Raw genomic sequence first — 10,145 nt, forward strand, 5'->3', positions numbered from 1 at the left:
GTACAATGGAGATCCAAGGAAATAAATGTCCGGTTCTCCTTCTCCCAGTCCCTAGTCCTGACCTCTCTGATGGGGGTTTTTAAGAATTCAGTAGAGTTTGTCACTTGTGCTAGAATGCTATTACTGGTTGTGTCATCGTAAGCAAAGGTATCAGATGACATGAGTAGGCAGGTTCAATCACCAAGAAAAGCTATAGTCAAGAAATTTATATGGTGTGAACACTGCACTATAGAGGTAGTATTGAGGTGCTAGTGAGAGGACCGAGGTCCGGACTCTAAGCTATATATTCAAAACACTGCACTCTCATCAGCATGAGGTATTAGTAAAGAGAAGTCAACAGATTTTTTATCGTGCAAAAAAATTGTCTTTATTTATGAATAAAGCAGGTGGGAGGGACTAAGGGACGTTTCGGCCCAGACTGGGCCTTCTTCATACCAAGTCACACTGGGAAAGGGTAGAAAAGAAAGAAATCACTATTTACATACATCACACAGAAAACAAGAGAAACATATCTACAAATCATATACATATATACAATGATACGAAAAAGTCATGTCATAGTTGTTGTAAGTGGCACAGAAATAGCATCATAGCAGTTGAAGTGACTCTCCAATTCTCGTAGCAAGTAAAAAGCGAGAACAGGCAATAAATGAAAGGTCTGCATACCTCCAAATATAGATGAAATAATATCACAGAGGGAATTTTTTTCTCTCTCTCTTTCTCGTTTTTTTAGGGGTTTTTTTAGTGGTTTTTTTAGTATAGTACAGCAGTGATTAGGGACTCCACACAGGAAAATGGATGTGGTAGTTGCACAATGCAAGCCCTGTAGATAAAGGTATGGTTATGAAAGGATGGTATATCGACAGGGGTAGTGACACCACGGGGGATGGGGGAAGTTAATTACCTTGCCAGTATTAGCAAATAAATGGTTGTTTGTTTTTGTCCTTTTATATTGGGAGAATTTAGTGACTCGTGGTCCCTAGAAGAAAGAAAGTCTGCTATCAGCAGGTAATAAATTATATATGGCGCCCCCACACAGAGGATCCCCTGCATGTCGTTACCTTAAGTTTATGGTAGGTAAATGTGGTCACATATGGTATGCTTGTGTCTATCGGTATAGGGGATTCATTTGCATCTGTAATTTATAGGACATAAGTCTTGGTAACGATATTACATGCAAACAAAAAGTGTGGTGATACATAGCAATACATGAAGTGACACATGTTACCTGTAGGCTTTAGGATAAGTGTATGCCCGTGGGTAATGGAGTCCTCTGAAAGGCAGAAGGAGGAGTGAAGCATTATAAAATGGAGGTAGAGAAGACCACCTACTCACAACCAATCCGCTTCCTCAGGGAGCGAGTCCAGTGGCAGCCACTCAAACTCTTTTTTAGGACCTATAAAAAGAAGAACAAACCAACGAGGAGGTCGAGGAGGAGGAGGAGACTGGGGCATGACGTTGCGCTCACAGGTAAGGGTCCCAATTTAGTCGTTAACATCTCTGACTATACTTTGGCACCTAATGAACTTTCCTTACTCAATAAAGGCTTGACCTTTTGCCCTACGCCTAGATGGGATTCCTTTACCCTAGAAAATGACATGCAACGGTTCTATAGGTCAGTTAGGCTCAAAACTCACTTTGGCTCCAGCACATCCCATAGCATAGACCAACAACCACCTCTTAAAGAAACCAACATCAAGACGTTGGGTCTTTACAATCGCAGTCATTTTATGCCACCTAGAACTCATCATGCTGTAGAAACATTTATAGCTCTAGTGGACCGTGACATTAAAGATAATATACATGAGCATGAATTGGGCTTTTATCCCACACAAAGTAATATCAATACTTCAGAAAAATTAGCTATATCTTCTTTAAGGGAAAACAAAGCCATAACTATAAAACCCGCCGACAAAGGTGGAGCAATTGTAGTCCTCAATACACATGACTATATTAATGAAATTAAACGCCAACTTAGTGATACTATGACTTATCAGAAGATACCCTCAGACCCAATATTCAAGATTCAACAAAAAATTCAAAAATTTCTATCTATTCACTTTGACAAAGGTTCTATTGATCAATCCACCCGTACTTTTCTGACTAAGTTACACCCCATAACACCGGTATTTTATTCACTTCCTAAAATCCATAAATCTCTCATTAACCCTCCTGGCCGACCCATTGTAGCATCGACAGAATCCGTTCTTTCTCCTCTGTCAATTTATTTAGAGAAAGTTCTTACTCCCTTGACTAAAAATACTAAGTCTTTTATTCTGGATACCAATAACTTTTTACAGAAGATCAGAGACCTAAAACAAGTTCCCCCTAACAGCTTCCTCTGCACCTGGGACGTGGGTAGTCTTTATACTTCAATTTCCCATCAGAAAGGGATCAGGGCCACCAAAATTGCGCTCGATAAAACTAACCTGAGCCAGGACTCGATTGATTTCATTATGGGCCTCCTCGAGATAGTCCTTAATGATAATTATTTTCTTTTCAAGGACGATTTTTACGTCCAGAAGCACGGGACCGCGATGGGCTCGAATGTAGCCCCCTGCGTATGCAAATCTGTTCATGGACTATTTCGAGGGGCGCTTTGTGTATTCATATCCAGCCTTTGATGAGTTGGCGTTTCTTTGGGCTCGCTATATAGATGATATATTCTGCATTTGGCAGGGCGACCTGGAAAGCCTGCTTTCTTTCGATGATCATATTAATAAAGTATGGCCTGAGCTCAAATTTACGCTGATTCACCATCAGGAAGAAATTAGTTTCTTGGACACGTATATTAAAAAAGATACAATGGGCAATCTATCCTCAGATCTTTACCGGAAACCAACCGATCGGAATTGTATGCTTCTATATAGTAGTTGTCACCCTAAATCAACTAAGAACAGCCTACCTAGATCTCAATTTGCAAGAATCACAAGGATAGTGTCGGATGAGAACACAAGAGAGCAGAGATTGGAGGAAATGTCCAATCGGTTCATAGAACGTAACTACCCACCAGCATTGCTTAAAACAGAAAGAGAGAGACTATCACCTACCCCCCCCCTCAGAGATAGATACAGTGACAATGGAAAGGATACCTTTTGTTCATACATATCACCCGTCCATGCCTAAAATATACAATATCATCAATCGCCACTGGCCGCTCCTAAAAAAAGCATATCCAGAGATAAGGCCATTCATACTTCCCCCCATCATGTGCAAGAAAAGACCCCAAAACATAAAGGACTCCTTGGTCAGAGCAGACATTGGCAGTGACAAAACTAATATACAAACCGTGCTGGCACCAAAACGTACGGGTACTTTCCCCTGTTTAAGTTGTCCATCATGTTTGAACGTGATCAAAGGAGACCACTTCACGCACCCTAGGTATGGCAAAAGCTTTCCAATAAAAGAATACTTCACCTGTTTGAGCAATTTTGTAATATACATCATCAAATGTCCCTGTGGACTATTATATGTCGGGGAAACAATCCAACATGTCGGCGACCGTATTGCTAGCCATAAATCCACCATTAGGTGTGGAAAATTATGGCTACCTATTCCACATCATTTCCACGAAGCTAAACACAATGTGGCCCAGTTGCGTTTTCAAGTTATTGATAAAGTTTATAGACCCAGACGCGGAGGGAACCATATCGAGCTCCTCAAAAAAAGGGAGAGTTTTTGGATCCATAAGCTACAAACCTTAGCACCTAAAGGTCTTAATAGAGAATTAGATTGGCTGGTATAATTATAGTACTGTACCTATGTATTTGCCCGAAATCGTACTAATCATGTCATGATACATTTTTTGCAGAAAACTTGAAAAAAACCATCCTCACCTTTCCTTCTTCCATCGTTCACTCACTATTAGATGGTAACGTATAAAACCAGCACTTTCTATTTTAGTCATATATAGATGGTAATGATAGTTCACTCTACTAGTATATTGGGACCCTTCCTCTTTTATATGTTTTTTTTCCCTAGGTTATGCCTCAGGATACGTATATATAAACTAAACATTACTGGTCTCTGACCATAATAAGGACTTTACTACATTGTCTATATATATGCTTGTATATTACATTGCAATGGTCTCTATGTGACTTTAGTTCCTAATGTCCTATATATTGCCGCCCTATATAGTGACTTGATAGATGAATTCCCCTCTGGTACTAATAGTCAGTTACTATCAACAGACTGTCATTCTTAAATGTCCATCTCCTATCCTTGCACTTATCCCGTATGACGCACTGAGGAGAAAACATCCTCCCACGTCTATGTACGAATCTAACTCTACTGCGCATGTGCGGGCGCCTCTATTCGCAACTAAACGGTACCATCAATATACTAATAGTAGCGCAGATCGCCACTGCGCAGGCGCCGGCGTGCTCGGTCATTTCCGGGTTTGGGAGTTAAATAGCTCCCAAACCTGCTACTTAATTGCTCCATGCCACAGTCTGGGAAGACGGCCATAAAGGTATACAATGACACTATTTTCCCTAATCCTTTTTACCTCCAATCGCATAATGCTTTATCTCTACCTCCATTTTATAATGCTTCACTCCTCCTTCTGCCTTTCAGAGGACTCCATTACCCACGGGCATACACTTATCCTAAAGCCTACAGGTAACATGTGTCACTTCATGTATTGCTATGTATCACCACACTTTTTGTTTGCATGTAATATCGTTACCAAGACTTATGTCCTATAAATTACAGATGCAAATGAATCCCCTATACCGATAGACACAAGCATACCATATGTGACCACATTTACCTACCATAAACTTAAGGTAACGACATGCAGGGGATCCTCTGTGTGGGGGCGCCATATATAATTTATTACCTGCTGATAGCAGACTTTCTTTCTTCTAGGGACCACGAGTCACTAAATTCTCCCAATATAAAAGGACAAAAACAAACAACCATTTATTTGCTAATACTGGCAAGGTAATTAACTTCCCCCATCCCCCGTGGTGTCACTACCCCTGTCGATATACCATCCTTTCATAACCATACCTTTATCTACAGGGCTTGCATTGTGCAACTACCACATCCATTTTCCTGTGTGGAGTCCCTAATCACTGCTGTACTATACTAAAAAAAACCCTAAAAAAACGAGAAAGAGAGAGAGAGAAAAAAATTCCCTCTGTGATATTATTTCATCTATATTTGGAGGTATGCAGACCTTTCATTTATTGCCTGTTCTCGCTTTTTACTTGCTACGAGAATTGGAGAGTCACTTCAACTGCTATGATGCTATTTCTGTGCCACTTACAACAACTATGACATGACTTTTTCGTATCATTGTATATATGTATATGATTTGTAGATATGTTTCTCTTGTTTTCTGTGTGATGTATGTAAATAGTGATTTCTTTCTTTTCTACCCTTTCCCAGTGTGACTTGGTATGAAGAAGGCCCAGTCTGGGCCGAAACGTCCCTTAGTCCCTCCCACCTGCTTTATTCATAAATAAAGACAATTTTTTTGCACGATAAAAAATCTGTTGACTTCTCTTTACTAATACCTCATGCTGACGAGAGTGCAGTGTTTTGAATATATAGCTTACGAAAGTATTCGGCGCCCTTGAATTTTTCAACCTTTTCCCACATTTTAGGCTTCAAACATAAAGATAAAAATGTTAATGTTATGGTGAAGAATCAACAACAAGTGGGACACAATTGTGAAACTGAACGAAATTTATTGCTTATTTTAAACTTTTTAAAAACATAAATAACTGAAAATCGGGCCATGCAATATTATTCGTCCCCTTTAAGTTAATACTTTATGGCGCCACCTTTTGCTGCGATTACAGCTGCAAGTCACTTGGGGTATGTCTCGATCAGTTTTGCACATCGAGAGACTGAAATTCTTGCCCATACTTCCTTTGCAAATAGCTCGAGCTGAGTGAGGTTGGATGGAGAGCGTTTGTGAACAGCAGTCCTCAGCTCTTTCCACAGATTCTCGATTGGATTCAGGTCTAGACTTTGACTTGGCAATTCTAACATCTGGATACGTTTATTTGTGAACCATTCCATTGTAGATTTTGCTTTATGTTTGGGATCATTTTCTTGTTGGAAGACAAATCTAAAGGGCCATTTACACACTGCGACATCGCTAACGATATATCGTCAGGGTCACGGTGTTTGTGACACATATCCGGCGTCGTTAGCGGCATCGCAGCATGTAACACCTATGAGCGACCGTAAACTATTGCAAAAGAGGCAAAAATCGTTGGTCTGTGACACGTCGTTCATTTACCAAAAATCGTTGTCTGGTCAGTAGCGAGGTTGTTTGTCGTTCCTGCGGCGTCACACATCGCTGTGTGTGACACCACAGGAGCGACGAACATCTCCTTACCGGCGTCCACCGGCAATGAGGAAGGAAGGAAGTAGGCGGTACGTTCTGGCCGCTCATCTCCGCCCCTCCTTTGCTATTGGGCGGCCGATTAGTGACGCCACAGTGACGTCGATATGATGCCGAACGCACCTCCCCCTTGAAGGAAGGATTGTTCGGCGGTCACAGCAACGTCGCTGAAAAGGTATGTGCATGTGATGCTGCCGTAGCAAGAACGACAGGGGCGGGTGCTATCGCGAACGACATCGCTAGCGATGTCGCAACGTGTAAAGCAAACTTAAGTCCCAGTCTCAGGTCTTTTGCAGACTCCCAACAGGTTTTCTTCAAGAATGGTCCTATATTTGGCTCCATCCATCTTCTCATAAATTTTAACCATCTTCCCTGTCCCTGATGAAGAAAAGCAGGCCCAAACCATGATGCTGCCACCACCATGTTTGACAGTGTGGATGGTGTGTCCAGGGTGATGAGCTGTGTTGCTTTTACGCCAAACATATCGATTGGCATTGTGCCCAAAAAGTTTGATTTTGGTTTTATCTGACCAGAGCACCTTCTTCCACGTTTGGTGTGTCTCCCAGGTGGCTTGTGGCAAACTTTAAGAGACACTTTTTATGGATATCTTTGAGAAATGGCTTTCTCCTTGCCACTCTTCCATAAAGGCCAGATTTGTGCAGTGTATGACTGATTGTTTTCCTATGGACAGACTCTCCCACCTCAGCTGTAGATCTCTGCAGTTCATCCAGAGTGATCATGGGCCTCTTGGCTGCATCTCTCATCAGTCTTCTCCTTGTTTGAGATGAAAGTTTGGACGGACGGCCGAGTCTTAGTAGATTTGCAGTGGTATGATACTCCTTCCATTTCAATATGATCGCTTGCACAGTGCTCCTTGGGATGTTTAAAGTTTTGGAAATCTTTTTGTAACCATATCCGGCTTTAAACTTCTCCACAACAGTATCACAACCTGCCTGTTGTGTTCCTTGGTCTTCATAATGCTATCTGCGCTTTAAACAGAACACTGAGACTATCACAGAGCAGGTGCATTTATACGGATACTTGATTACACACAAGTGGCTTATATTTATCATCATCAGTCATTTAGGACAACATTGGATCATTCAGAGATCTTCAATGAAATTCTGGAGAGAGTTTGCTGCACTGAAAGTAAAGGGGACGAATAATATTGCACTCCCCACTTTTCAGTTTTGTTTTTTTTTTAAAAAAAGTTTAAAATAAGCAATAAATTTCGTTCAACTTCACAATTGTGTCCCACTTGTTGATTCTTCACCATAACATTAAAATTTTTATCTTTATTTTTGAAGCCTGAAATGTGGGAAAAGGTTGAAAAATTCAAGGAGGCAGAATACTTTCGCAAGGCAATATACCCCTGACCTACAGTGCCTACAAGTAGTATTCAACCCCCTGCAGATTTAGCAGGTTTACACATTCGAAATTAACTTGGCATTGTGACATTTGGACTGTAGATCAGCCTGGAAGTGTGAAATGCGCTGCAGCAAAAAAGAATGTTATTTCTTTTTTTCTTTTATTTTTAAATTGTGAAAAGTTTATTCAGAGGGTCATTTATTATTCAACCCCTCAAACTACCAGAATTCTGTTTGGTTCCCCTAAAGTATTAAGAAGTATTTCAGGCACAAAGAACAATGAGCTTCACATGTTTGGATTAATTATCATTTTTTCCAGCCTTTTCTGACTAATTAAGACCCTCCCCAAACTTGTGAACAGCCCTCATACTTGGTCAACATGGGAAAGACAAAAGGAGCATTCCAAGGCCATCAGAGACAAGATCGTGGAGGGTCACAAGGCTGGCAAGGGGTACAAAAACCCTTTCCAAGGAGTTGGGCCTACCTGTCTCCACTGTTGGGAGCATCATCCAGAAGTGGAAGGCTTATGGAACTACTGTTAGCCTTCCACGACCTGGACAGCCTTTGAAAGTTTCCACCCGTGCCGAGGCCAGGCTTGTCCGAAGAGTCAAGGCTAACCCAAGGACAACAAGGAAGGAGCTCCGGGAAGATCTCATGGCAGTGGGGACATTGGTTTCAGTCAATACCATAAGTAATGTACTCCACCGCAATGGTCTCCGTTCCAGACGAGCCCGTAAGGTACCTTTACTTTCAAAGCGTCATGTCAAGGCTCGTCTACAGTTTGCTCATGATCACTTGGAGGACTCTGAGACACACTGGTTCAAGGTTCTCTGGTCTGATGAGACCAAGATCGAGATCTTTGGTGCCAACCACACACGTGACGTTTGGAGACTGGATGGCACTGCATACGACCCCAAGAATACCATCCCTACAGTCAAGCATGGTGGTGGCAGCATCATGCTGTGGGGCTGTTTCTCAGCCAAGGGGCCTGGCCATCTGGTCATCCATGGGAAGATGGATAGCACGGCCTACCTGGAGATTTTCGCCAAGAACCTCCGCTCCTCCATCAAAGGATCTTAAGATGGGTCGTCATTTCATCTTCCAACAAGACAATGACCCAAAGCACACAGCCAAGAAAACCAAGGCCTGGTTCAAGAGGGAAAAAATCAAGGTGTTGCAGTGGCCTAGTCAGTCTCCTGACCGTAACCCAATTGAAAACTTGTGGAAGGAGCTCAAGATTAAAGTCCACATGAGACACCCAAAGAACCTAGATAACTTGGAGAAGATCTGCATGGAGGAGTGGGCCAAGATAACTCCAGAGACCTGTGCCGGCCTGATCAGGTCTTATAAAAGACGATTATTAGCTGTAATTGCAAACAAGGGTTATTCCACAAAATATTAAACCTAGGGGTTGAATAATAATTGACCCACACTTTTATGTTGAAAATTTATTAAAATTTAACTGAGCAACATAACTTGTTGGTTTGTAAGATTTATGCATCTGTTAATAAATCCTGCTCTTGTTTGAAGTTTGCAGGCTCTAACTTATTTGCATCTTATCAAACCTGCTAAATCTGCAGGGGGTTGAATACTACTTGTAGGCACTGTATATAATCAGTTTACAGGGGCTAAATGGTTTTCCAAACTTGATTTTATTGGAGCTTATAATTTCATACAAATCTGGAAGAGTGATGAGTGGATCATGGCGTTTTTATCTTCTGAGTACCTATTGGAACATCTTGTCATGCCTCAAAGGATTAACTAATGCGCTATCAGTTTTTCAGAACTTTAGGAATTGATTTTTTTCTGATTGTATTGGAAGGTTTATCGTAGTCTATCTGGACGATATTCTATTTTTTTTGCCTGATCTGGTATCATGCTATAACATGCCCATCTCATTTTACAAAAACTTGGAGAAAATTGTTTGCTTGCTAAGTTGGAGAAATGTACGTTTTCTGTGCAAATAATGTCTTTCCTGGGGTTCATTGCATCTGCTTAGGAGTTTAAGAACACTCCTGGGAAGGTACTGGCTATAATTGATTGGGATCAATCTCGAGACGTTAAAGCATTGCAATGGTTTTTAGGATTCGCTAATTAGTACAGAAAATTTATTAGGGTATTGTCTGAGATAGTCAAACCTCTCATTGATCTCACGTTAGGCAGCAGATCTTAGGCTTGGTCGCCGGATGATGTTGAGGTCTTTAATAAATTGAAGAAGTATTTTATGTCTGGTCCAGTTCTTATCCAACCCAATCTCCAGAAGCCGTTAATTGTGGAGGTGCATGTTTCTGAATTTGGGGTAGGGACTGTATTTGTTTCAAGGTCCTAAAACATTGACCAACTTGAAGCCCTGTGCTGTGTTTTCTCCAGGAAATTCTTGTCTGCTAAAAGAAATTGTGATGTTGGGAATCGTC

The 10,145-nt window shown here is 41.3% G+C and overlaps 1 long non-coding RNA gene across 1 annotated transcript; it reads left to right on the forward strand.

The window, feature by feature from the left end:
- The first annotated feature begins 4,721 nt into the window (after window positions 1–4,721).
- LOC142310140 (uncharacterized) lies at window positions 4,722–5,056 on the forward strand. Its single transcript, XR_012754092.1, has 3 exons — window positions 4,722–4,790; window positions 4,873–4,947; window positions 5,029–5,056. It is a non-coding gene; the product is annotated as an uncharacterized LOC142310140 (long non-coding RNA).
- The last annotated feature ends 5,089 nt before the right edge of the window (window positions 5,057–10,145 follow it).

The sequence above is a fragment of the Anomaloglossus baeobatrachus genome, chromosome 5 (genome assembly GCF_048569485.1).
Source record: "Anomaloglossus baeobatrachus isolate aAnoBae1 chromosome 5, aAnoBae1.hap1, whole genome shotgun sequence".
Taxonomy (NCBI): Eukaryota; Metazoa; Chordata; class Amphibia; order Anura; family Aromobatidae; genus Anomaloglossus; species Anomaloglossus baeobatrachus.